Source organism: Triturus cristatus, chromosome 3_1, assembly GCF_964204655.1.
Source record: "Triturus cristatus chromosome 3_1, aTriCri1.1, whole genome shotgun sequence".
Classification (NCBI taxonomy): Eukaryota; Metazoa; Chordata; class Amphibia; order Caudata; family Salamandridae; genus Triturus; species Triturus cristatus.
In genome coordinates, this window is record NC_140583.1 from 1,110,197,482 (window position 1) to 1,110,210,399 (window position 12,918).

At 46.9% G+C, this 12,918-nt stretch overlaps 1 protein-coding gene across 5 annotated transcripts in view; it reads right to left on the bottom strand.

Moving 5' to 3' along the window:
• Positions 1 to 12,918, bottom strand: part of PTPN4 (protein tyrosine phosphatase non-receptor type 4) — a 1,082,125-nt gene that overhangs the window by 920,882 nt on the left and 148,325 nt on the right. The gene's annotated exons all lie outside the window — the stretch shown is intronic.

Genomic DNA, 12,918 nt, shown 5'->3' on the forward strand with positions numbered 1-12,918 from the left:
TGGAACAAAGGCCTGCTGTCCTGGCTGGGGCGAATCGCGGCGGTCAAGATGACGGTGTTGCCCCAGATACTATATCTTTTCCGGGCCCTTCCGCTCCAACCCCCGGTGGGCTGGATACGACAAATGCAGGCTGACATCTCCCGCTTTGTCTGGCAGGGCCGCAGGCCACGCATGAAGAGGGTCCTCTCCACGCTTGCTCCGGAAGCGGGGGGTCTCGGCATTCCGGACCTCCGTAAGTACTTTCAGGCGGCACAGCTCCGCTATCTGGTGGAGTGGAGCAGGTGGGAGTCCGACAAACATTGGCTCTTCCAAGACCAGGCAGTGGCGGGCCGCACCTTACAAGAGGTTCCATTCCTGCGCCGTGCGCATCGCCCCCCTAATCTTTACGCTTCCTTTGTTACGCGGGTCCCCCTGCGGGTGTGGGACGCGGTCTGTGAGGCCCGGGGCCTTACCACCTTCCCTTCGCCGCTCACGCCCATTGCGGGCAACCCGGACTTCTCCCCAGGGATGGAGCCGGGGGTTTTCTCCCACTGGGTGCAGGCGGGCTGCAGGGCACTCTTCCAGATCTATGGCCCGGAAGGAGTGGTTCCTTTTCAGCAACTCCGCCAGGAGTTCGGCCTAACGGAGCTGGACAGATTGCGCTACATGCAAGTTCGGCATTGGGCCCTCCAGCCCCAGGTGCGTGCCACCGCCGCCCGTCCAATTACACCGTATGAGAGGTGGTTGGCTACTCGGACCTCCGACGCTAAACTGATCACCGATCTGTACAAATACCTACAACCCCCGCCGTTTCACTATTACAACCCGGGGAGGGAGCGTTGGCACAGGGAATTGGGTAGGACACTCAGCCACAAGGAATGGGACAAAATTGCGTATCGGGCGCGGCACTCTGCATATCACACGGGCCTTACGGAGACCTTTACTAAGGTGTCCACATACTGGTACTACACCCCGGAGAGACTGTATGAAATGCATAAACACACTGACAGGGGGTGCTGGCGGAGCTGTGGGCAGGAAGGTACCCTTACACACATTCTTTGGGATTGCCCAGTGCTGACCGCCTACTGGAAGGAAGTCTTGGACGAGGTGGATAAGCACTTTGGGATAGAGCTGCCGCGATTCCCGGCGTATGTCCTGTTGGGCCTCCCCAATGACCTAATGTACCCACTGAAGTCCCGTAGGGGTAGGCAGATCGCAATCGCGCTGGGGTCTGCGGTTCAGAACATTCTAATCCACTGGCGCACAACCACCGTCCCCTCCATCACCGGTTGGTTGCATAGGCTCTGGCATGTGCTGGGGATGGAGAAGCTGTCGCTTACGGTTGCGGGGGAGATAGACCAATTTGAAGAGCTATGGCAACCCTTTCTAGCGCTGCTGTCCACTGAATTCCGGGAGCTCACCTGCCCGAGGTATCTTAGACTTCTCAGGCTGACGCCGCCGGTGACCCCGGCGGACTAGCTTATATGTGAGACGGGGACCCCCCGGGGTGGGGGGGGGGGGTGCGGGGCTTCCTGGTTAGGATTACTCTGATGCGGGACCATAGGACGGGGGGGGGGGGGGGGGGGGGGGAGTGTTGTTGTTTCGTTACTGGGAGGATGGGGGATGGGGGATGGGAGAGGGGGGATTGTGTTCTATTGGGGTGTTGATGGGGGGGGGTTTTATTGCTTAGATTTGGGGTGTCGGATACGCGTGCGGGGATTTCACAGCTTGTATTTCCAGCTTTCATTTACTGTGTTTTTCCCCCTGACCTACCGCGCTACCTATTGCCAACCCTCTGGAGTTGCACCCTTTTTCTTTGACTGTATTCCATGTATCCTGCCCTCCTATCCCCCTCCCCCATGGTTTGTTTTGTCTCAATAAAAACGTTTTAAACATAAAAAACAAAACAAAAAAAGCAGGCAATGGCTACAGTAAAACATTCATTGTCTAAAATTTGCAAATATAAAAATGCCGGTCGACATTGGGTCCATCCACCTAGCCTTAAAATTGGCAGGATCCACCTCATTCTCTGTTTTTTTTAATACAATTTGCAAAATAGAACTGCATGCATTGTCGATTGCACAGATAGATCATCGCAGGGGCAACGACATAGCTCTTTAGACCAGTTATTTGTTTCGGGACAACTAATCAGACGATAGAAGGTCCCAAGTCTAAGTCGGGTTAAACCAAATCTATCATACCCCCTTAGTTTAAACAATAGATACGGCTGTATGTGATAAGTTGTTAAAATCAATTGGTGTTGTAGTACTGTAGGCTTATTTGTTTCCAATGTGAATCTATTTGCCTCCAAGTGGATCATACAGATTCTTTTAAACTCCTTCCTGGAGACACTATTAATAGATTCAAGGGAATTGAAATAATCAGGGGACCCAAGGTCGTGCATGAAGTTTTTGATATATTTCAACCAGGCGATCTTAGTAGCATGGTCCAACTTCATGGAATCCTTAATAATATTTTGATTAAGACCAGTTCTAGTAGATATCCAGATTCTGTGTCATAGTAATACCGGCTGAAATGTAATAATGTCTGCAATATATGGAACGCCCAGCTCACTCTGGCAATTATGGACAGCAGTGCTGACTGGGACGGCTAGGAGAAACTTTAAAAAGGCGTTTTCAACATTCTAAATGGGTTGGGCATCTTGGTAACCCCACACGCCCGCACCATTGATTGCCATAGACAAACATTTCACCTGATAGATCTGGAGGAGCAGCGCTGGAGGCCTTCTACCCAGTCTTTTTGCAAAATTTGCCACGGCTGACGAGTAATGATCTCAAAAATAGTTCTGCGGCTAGAGCTGTTAGTGATACTCGACAAGGAGCCATCTCTTCTTCTAAAGACGTAACCTTACAGGCCCAAGCCCGGTTAGAGCTTCCCCTGACTGTTGTCCATATGTAGCTGCCCTTACGGGAGTACCCCTGCCCCAAGACTCCAGCAAAGAATAGTACGTTGATTTTAAAAACAAAGTCCGTCATTGGGTGAATTGTAACACTAACTTTAGACTATTGGAATATGATGACATTTTGCTAGTCAGGAGGGTGGGTTTGATCACCCAGAGGGCGAAGAGTATCGATGGGGACAGTCGTTGTCAACTGTAGGAGCCCTGGTTTATATTGCCTGTGGGAGGGAAACCTACTTAATGAAAGATGGTATAAGATTGGTCACCCTTGTTTTTTTTAATTGCACCCCCCACCTGGATTCCCTCCCCCCTATTATTTCACCAACCTGCCTCTGTACATCTCACCCTCTCTTTTTCGTACATAACAACAGACAATGAGAGAACTTACATAGAACAACTCTCGTTGCTGAGTGGCCCTTACCAAGCTGTATCTGCCAAAAAATAGGGGAGGACTGGCGGTTCCCAATGTAGGAAAGTAGTATCTGCTTCTTATGGTTACCCCCACTTTTTGCTGATGTCACACTGTTTTTGGACTAGTCTGACTGGGATCCTGGTACCAAGGACCCCAGTCTATCGGATTTCTCCCTTAAATTTCTATGCATGTACTTTAAGTACACTCCAGATTGGATACTGGGGTACCCTGATCAGTCCCTAGTATTTGGTACACCATGTACCCAGGGCATAGGTACCCCAGAGACCTCCCATGGGCTGAAGCATGTATTATGCCACCCATGAGAGGCCATTCAAAATGACACCACAGGTCTGTGTAATCTGGTGCTTGCACCACTTACTTAGATATAGGTTCACTATATCTATCTAAATCACTACACTTAAAAACCTATCAGTCACCCCTATGGCAGGCCTTATCAATCTTTAAGGCAGGGTGCTGGGTTTTATGAGAGAGGGTGGCCCTGCACGAGTAGGGCCCCTCTGCAGCCTTCAGAAACCATTCTTCGGGGTTGTCTGTGATGCACCCAGACATATAGGTCTAAGTGCATTATAACCTCGCGGTAAATGCTAACTTTAAAACGGCTGCTTAGAAACATGTTGTGTTTGGTGTCAAACACCTTGGAATCTTACCTCCACACCAGTAACTTGTGTGAGAGGTATGATTCCACCCTTCCAAAGGGACCTGTGTAAGTCACCGGTCTACCCGGTACCAGCTTTCCCGACCTGGGCAGCACAAAATGGATGCTGCCAGCCACAGACACGATTCTGCTCTCCTGCTGCTGAGACAAGCTCGAGCAGAGGAAGGCATGACAATAGGCATCCTGTCACAGGGAGGTGTGACCACCTCCCAGACAGGGTTTAGTGTATTGGGGCTGGGTGGGTGCACTCAGAGTGCCAGAAAGTCTGCACCGGGGGCACATTTGGAGTCCCTGTGCATAGTCCATCTCAAACCAGTTTTGGGAGCCATTGGCTCCTGCTCTGGTGCGAAACTGGACAAAGGACATTTGTGTAGCCACCCCTCTGTCCTGCCCCACCCCTCTATCTTGCTCTTACCCTAGGAAGGTCCCTAGAATCATGCCAACCCCTTCCCATGGGTATAAAGTGGGTTACCTGGCTACAGGACTTTAGATTTTACCTGTACAAGATTCTGCTAAGAAGAAACCAGGTACTTCGACTGTCTGCACGATGCTGGACGACTGAAGAATCGCCGTTGGAGTAAAGGAGATACTCCCCTGCAGAAGCTGGCACCTAAACGCATCTGACCGGTTTGCTTCTCCCGAGCTCCTGAGGACTCTGAAGATTTCAGCAACACAGGAGGTGGGTTCCCGAAGGTCCCTGAGGTAAATCTGATCTCTCAGCGATTCTGAGACCAGTATCCCTCGTGGGGGCCATGCAAACCGAACCCCTGTGCACCCCGTACATTTGCAAGTGCATATGCTTGTTGGCGATTCTCGAGCTTGTGCATTAGACTCTGTGTAGTCCTGACCCAGAGCAGTATTTGCACAGAAGATATCCGGCCTCCACTCACTGAGTGCTCTGTGGGCTGGTGCTTTGCAAACTTGCTTGAGGTCTCCTTGCGATCCCTGGTCCATTAGCCTGTGGGTCCTGGCAAGGGTCATCTTGTTTGTTCTTGGGCTTTCCTGGTTGCTCCAGACGTGCCCCGACTCTTCATTGCTTGGGGAGTCTCCGGGACCTTGCTCGTCCACACCGTAACCGGTTTACTCTGACGCGTGGTTTGCATTTGCCAAGGCTTGTTGGTGCTCCAGCCGGACAGCGACCCCTCAGCACTCAACATCTTTCGTGGGACAGCTCATTTCCGGATCCTGGTCGTCCTCGATGTCTCCTGGTACCAGTGGCTGCAGAGTTAAACAACCGTTCTTCACACCTGAAGCACCCCACATCGCTGGGCATTCGACTACAGAGCCCCTGGTCACCTCAAGTGACCCAGACTCTGTCCCCTCTGCTTTCAGGTTCTTCTCACCTAGAATCCAGGCTTGGATTCCACCGGACACTCTACGCCTTCCTGGCAGCAGTACTTCTTTGCAACTCTCCATTGAAAACAACAAAGGTTTCCGACACCACTTGACCCCTATGCACATGGCTCCTCTGGGATAGCTAGCACGGGTACCTCGGTACTCAACGGAGGGTTGGCCTTAGAACCTCCTATGTTCCAAAGGTTTTGCTCGAAGTCCTCATAGAAGTGTCCTTAAACTTTGACTTTGCAACCGCAACTTTCCTATAAAATTGTACAGAGCACGCGGTTATGTTTCCTCACTGCACCCGTCCTCCGTGGGCTCCCTGTGTTACTCCTCTGGTTGGTTCCTTGGGGTCCCAGCGATTCTACGTGCTTTAGGCACTGTGTCTAGTGAAGTCGTGATTGTTATACCATTTTTTTTGTATATGGTTTGGTCTCCCCCTGGAGCCCGCTGTGCATTTTGCTACTTACGAATGTTCTATTGATTCAGTATTGTGGGCTTTGTGCCCTAATCTTGTGTAGAGACTAGTAGAGTGTTATATTAATAAATATATCTTTTTTATAACTACTGTGTGGTTCTCCTTTCATTTAGTCATTCAGGAGGTGATTCTGGTAAAACAAGCTGCTTTACATTCCTTCAAGTTTAAGCCTGAAGGCTGCTCTCCACAGCTACCACTAGGATAGCTTTCTAAAGGTTATCTTTGACCTCATACATCATAAGGGTCGTGTGGACTGGTACAGAGTGCCCACTTTAATTAGTGGACAGCGTATACTAGGCCACCTTCTCACACCGAATATGGAGCAATACTATCGTGCTTCAAAGTTGCAATGGGTAGCAATGGTGGGATTTCAGTTATGTGACACTGCCGCTATTTCCCCGCCCTGGTCGATGTCATCTATATTCCTATTTATCAAAAGAGGGGGCCTCTAGGAGCTATTCAAAAGGTCCGGTGACCCGTGCTCCCGAAGTTAAACTTATATCAAAATGGAGTCACCGTTCCTAAGTAGAGAGAGAAAGAAGGGAAGTAAGAGGTACTCTCATCGTGTGCTACTCTAATTGTGGGGGGGCAGTGTGTCCTCATCTTGATGCCCTCACACACCCCGAAGGCTGTCATGCTTCATCATTGGGCTTTTGCTCCTGGTCTTGCCGGCGCTGCAATGCCCTATGGGTCCCCCGAAGGGTCTCTTTTTCGGAAATCTTTTGATGAAGCCGTATGGGCGCGTGGGTGTAAGTGGCAGTGAAGTCCTAGAAGGTGTATTAAAAAATGGCTGGAGTGAGAGTGATTAATTTTTATTAAGGTGATCCCTCTGTCATTATTAAAACAAAGTGTATGGTGCTGCTTTAAGGGGATTATGTCCCTTGGTAGCTGGGTAACTATATGTTGTTAGTGGGCATATGTTCTGGCCAACATGTTTCGCACTTTAGTGGTCTCAGGGGAAGATCCAGGGCGCTTCGTCAGGACCGAGTAAGAAAGTTGTATCTACAGTGGCCCGAAAATGGTCATCGATAGTCTGGCGATTCCACCCTTGTGCTAAACGCAGATCTCCGGAGCCACTCGTTTGGGGGTCACATACCAAAGCTTCTATAGGAGCTACTATATTATGCGAGCGACACTGCCATATGCACTAGCATTGCTCCTGCAAGGCACCCCTCAAGGCGGCGCCAGTACATCAGCTGCGGAGCTGTCTGACTGGCTAGAGGCAGGAATTCAAACACTAGGCCACTTATATCAGGACGGTACCCTACGACACACTAACAGAACTAAATTACTTACCTGCCGGACAGTTTTTACTATACAACTTCCTGATTGCAGCTCTGGGTAACAAATGATGGGGGGTACATGGCCACGGAACAAATCACACATTTGACAATCTAGTATTTACATGTCACGGGGAGAGGTAGGCATCTCACTAAATGGTTTGCCGATTCATTGCGTTAACATACAGAAGTGTCGCTAATGCCACTGAGGTAGCACTGGGAAGCAAATAAGACACCGCCCCTTTGCTGATAAAGAATGGGCTGAAGTGCTAAGCAGTCCCACTTACATTCCTCGCAATTCCCGCTTCCAGCTCATCCAACATTACATACTATAAAGAACATACATCACCCCAGCCAAAATAAACAGATTTTTTTCCACCGCGTGGATGCTGCCTGCTCTAGGTGCCAGGTCACGGATGTTGATCTCCTCCACATACTGTGGGCTTGCCCATCTTTGCACACCTACTGGCGCTTGGTCGGCACAACCTTAACTGCCTGCACTGGCCGCATCCTATTGCACAAATGGGAGGAGAATATACTACACGTCTGCCCTAGGAGCAAATGTTTGAAGGTTACCTCCCACTTTTTTGACCTGGGTATACTGGCAGCCAAGCACCTGATCACGAAACGATGGACGTCACCTGACCCTCCCACCTTAATGGCCTGGAGACAGTCGCTGCTGGTGTGGGCTAGGGCGGAGAGTGTGGCGCACTGAGGATACCAAAGTCTTTCGTAAAAATTCTAAAGCAGCAAGCTGGGACGCCGTTCTACATGACTTTCGGGGCATGCAACCAGACAATACACAAGTCTCTGTCCCAGCCTCCCGGACGAAATCCTGATGCTGTAAGTTCTCAATCCACTCTTGCGCAATTAAGGGTGGCAAGCAGGGAGCGGCAAAGGTCCCCGTCTCAAAGCACCACCTCCTCCCCTTAGCATTCGGAGCTGTGAGCACGCCAGACACACTTGCTAGTACCACAAAAAGAGGCCAGTCAACACTCCACATAGACCAAGCTCTTCATGTTTCCTTTTTATTTGTCCAGCCCTTATTCTTCCCACTTACCAAAACCATGTAATGAGGCCACCCACTTCACTAATGACAACTGTGAAGATGCACTTTTAACCCGTGGACGCTAAACATAGAAGTCATACTGAGCCATCCCTTATATGGACGCAAGTCAGCATAATTGTGCTCACTATACTGTAATAGAGAAATTATATACAATTTGTTGGCTGTCAATAGTAAGGCAAGTATGCTTGCATTGGAACGCCTAGCCCTTGTGGATGTGCCTGTTCATTCTCTCAAACGCTTGCATGTAGTGCATGTAGATGTTTATAACACAAACTGTGGTAAACAAACAAAGGAGGGAAATAAAAGTGTGATGGGGTGGGTCGAAGTGCAAGAAGGACCTACTGATCTTGTGTTTAGATTTATTGTTCGGTTTTGCTGAGTTCACCTGCTTATTGAAGTGTATGCAAATGGCCTCAACACCGAGGTATATTGAACGTAGTACACGGGCCATCCGGGCCAGCAAACTGTAGATGGTTATACTAACAAGTGCTCTTACCTGTAAGTCCCTTTTGCTACAGTTCACTACTCAGTCCCAAGCGCTATTCTCCAGATGCTTAGGTTTTGCAATGTTATCCCAATGTATCTTAAGCCAAATATGAAGGCAACTGTGCAAGCTATATACAATTATTGTAATACAAAATTCAATAAAAGGATTTTTTTTAAATCAAATAAATACAATTACAATTTATCACTTTATGCAGACGAGCCATTACTCTTTCTGGCAAACCTGAATTTCACCATCTACTTGATGATGAAAGATTGGCAGAAAACCAGAATAATTCTGAGCATTCTATTAACTACAACTAGTAAATTCTTTTCCCAGTGTAGCAGTATTAGCATACAAAGTAACAGTTTCTGCTACTGGGGACTGAAATAGCCTGAGATTTAACGGAATGCTTTAAACACAAGAGTGCCATTACTCCGACAGTTGAAAGATTACACTGTACACTAGAACAATCTTCCACTGTTACTGCTGAGCTGCACCATTTAGGATGATCTTGCTCCCTAGTTATGCAGAACAACCCCCTTTTGATCTAAGAGACCTTTTTTCAGGAAGGCAGAGGCCCCACAGAGCATTACTATGGGGATTTAAAACTCCCTGTATAGCTTTTCATAAACTTTACATTAAAATTATGCGTCATATTCCAACTAAATGTTAGGGGTTATTACTAGGTAGTCAGTACACCTTACTGGAAGAGCCAAACATAAAACTTGACTGGCTAAGCACATTTACACGATGTACGCACACAGGTTTTCTACCCACCACACTACCTAAGGAGGTGTTCGCTGCTTGGAGCCTCACATCCAAGGCAATGGGCTGAGAGTAAAAAAAAATTAGAAAAGAAACAGCACAATGGGTGAGTACTTTTCTTCTGGTAGTGGCCCAACTAAAACGCAAGATCTTATAAGTATTAAAAAAATGGAGGATCCAAAGGTATGTAAACCTTCTATGCCTTAGCACACTCTGAATACTTTAAATATTTACAAATTTAACATGCTCGACTGTCATTAGATAAACGTGACAGACATCCAATAGGACTTCCCCTATGGTGTCTTTGGCAGTGGAGGAAATGCAAAAGAAAACAATATCTAGCATATACAGAACAACCTTATGAACAATGCAGAGTCAGGGAGGAATGGGGTAAGGGATCTAGGTGAAATATAAGATGAAGAAAATGGGAAGAAGCGCTAATTAGCCATGTGAGGTGGCTAAACAGTCCAACTTCAAACTCACACAACCAATAAATATCCCTAAAATATACTTTCACACACCTCGTCTAGAAGAAATGGGTCTGGTAGGGGACACAACATGCCCAAGATGCCAAAGAGATACAAATGTTTATTCATACAAGAGGAGGTTGGATGTCAACTTTCTGGTCCACTGTTTATGAAGAAATGGTTTTTTGGTACCCAATTCACCCGATCCCACAGACAACGCTACTGGGTTTTAGGGCAGCGGTCCACCTGCCAAAATCTAAGTGGACTTTCTACTTTCTAAATATAACGACTGCATAAACCAACCCAGATATAGCAACCTGGAGAAGGGAAATGGACAGGAGTTTTGAAATGGGAAAGTCTATACATAAGGGCAAAGGATGCTTCAAAAATTGGGAGGAAATACTGGGAGAAAAAGGGACAACTAATAAGCTGAATGCTCAATAAAATGCCTTTTCAAGCATTATACTAATCATAGATAAACTCAGATGGGGGCAGGTGTGTAGAATTGGTATTACCTGATGCACTTGACATGAGGAGTCATGAAGCGGACAAGAGGTTTTACTGTCTACTTAGTCCTGAGGACATGTAGACATTCTCTTTTGCCCTTTTGCCACTTATATATTCACAGATCAGTTATTACAGATTCCGATCAGAAAACTTTAAATGCATCTTTTCACAAAGCCATTGTAATCAAGCTAATCCTAGCTGCAGCAGTGATCAAGTTTGAGCTCACAGCCAATCAGAGGTGGAAACGGATTCACAGTGTTCTTGACAACGATTGGCTTTGGTAACTCTGCTCACCCAGGAATTGGTCGGAGGACTATCTGTTCATTTGTGTATTAGAGTTCAGTCCTAAGATCGAAAAGAACAGGTTTGTTGTAAATATAGTGGAGATGAGAGATGAGGCACCGGGCAAGGGTCTGCATGTGAGATTGAGCCTCGTTTGCCTGAAACAGTTGGAGAAATCTAGGCGAACTCCTGTAACACGCCATCTACACCAAAAAAGGAGGATAAAATAATAGAGAGGCCCCTGATCACTTTCCCCTGATCACTTTGCCGGCCCGTGCTGGCACAACGATGAGCGGACAGTAAGCAATGCATACTTCAGTGCAAGTATTGGTTAGTCTGTACAATCGTGCAAGGGGCTCCAACAGTTTTCAGGGGCGGCCAGCTTAACTGATATGAAGCAGGAGTGAAAGTGTTGTGTGGCAGGCTGAGATGGGGGCCTCTGTATCACAGCTGGCGCTTACCAGTCTGGGTTCATAAATGCGACATGCCCACTGCACGGCGGCGGCTCCAAAAAGGAGGCACTTGATGGGAGCAGAAAAAATACGAATGAATAAAGTAGTGAGATGCACACCAGCGTACTCAGAAACTTGAAATCGTGTACTCTTGTAAATAGGTTTGGCGTGCAAACTTGATTCGCGCTCCGTCCGGTTGCGCGACGCAAAATAACAGAACACTTTTAACACCTCGTCCGGTGCTACTTCAAGATGCACAGCCGTATACTGGAATGAATCCAATCAATCAAATGCTCTAATTCTTTTAAACTAATAATCTTAATTTTCTCCGTATCCTTTTATTTCTTCGCTTTTCCATTCAATCCATTTTATTCATTGCCAAAGGAACATAGGAGGCGTTCTGATATCCAAATGCCACTTTATTAAAAACACCCAATGCATTTCGGGAATAAGATCCCTTCGTCAGGGGTATCTAAAATGCAAAATTACATGTATGAGTGACTGTTTCCATTATCTATACTCCGTAATACAACGAAACACAATTGTACATCAAGACATTATTATCAGTACATTATAGAGATGCCTGTTTACGCGCCCCTTCACATATATATATCTAACATCATCGTGACTCTGGGTAATGCCTCTGTAACACAAAAAGAATATCCGCCATATTTTGATCCTCAACCTCCCGCGATTATCCCTTAACGGGCGGAGTGCGAATCAAGTTTGCACGCCAAACCTATTTACAAGAGTACACGATTTCAAGTTTCTGAGTACGCTGGTGTGCATCTCACTACTTTATTCATGTTTACTTATACCGTCCGTTTGTGAGTCTGCACCCTGAGTTCATTAGCACGAGTACAAGGACAATGAAAAGAGTATTTCAGACATGGAAAAATCAGACATTGAACGCAGGAGGGTGTTTTTTGGCCACTATGATTTGTTACAAGAGAACGTAATCCTCACAAGAATCATGTTCATGAACAATGCACAAACAGTGGCAAGTGATTGAATTGTATTATGAAATGTTTTTTAAATTCAGCCAAACATATGCAACGAACATAAAAGACTCCGTTGATGTATACATAGCCTGCAACAGCAGGAGAGGGATTTCGGGTAGTGATGGGAAATGTAGTGCAATTACTGTACCAAGAGTGGAGGCTGAGGCATTTGGTATAGCTAGTCCGTCTGCGGTTTCTGGTGGACTCGTTCTGTGGTTCAGAAGTGATTAGGCACCTGCGCGCAATTAGGAGGTGAGATTTAAACTGCACGAGAGGCCAGCATTTTTTGACTCGGCAGCAAAATGAAGAACAGCGACGCAGTGGCGCATCGTTGAAGCATGCGGAGGAGCTTTATCAGCCTGAATGGGGTCACTGCATTTTAAACATTAATCCATCCAAGTGCCACGGTAAGCGTTGGTGCACGCGCAACAGCGTAAGGCTAGCTGCAGTTAAGGGATAATCGCGGGAGGTTGAGGATCAAAATATGGCGGATATTCTTTTTGTGTTACAGAGGCATTACCCAGAGTCACGATGATGTTAGATATATATGTATGTGAAGGGGCGCGTAAACAGGCATCTCTATAATGTACTGATAATAATGTCTTGATGTACAATTGTGTTTCGTTGTATTACGGAGTATAGATAATGGAAACAGTCACTCATACATGTAATTTTGCATTTTAGATACCCCTGACGAAGGGATCTTATTCCCGAAATGCATTGGGTGTTTTTAATAAAGTGGCATTTGGATATCAGAACGCCTCCTATGTTCCTTTGGCAATGAATAAAATGGATTGAATGGAAA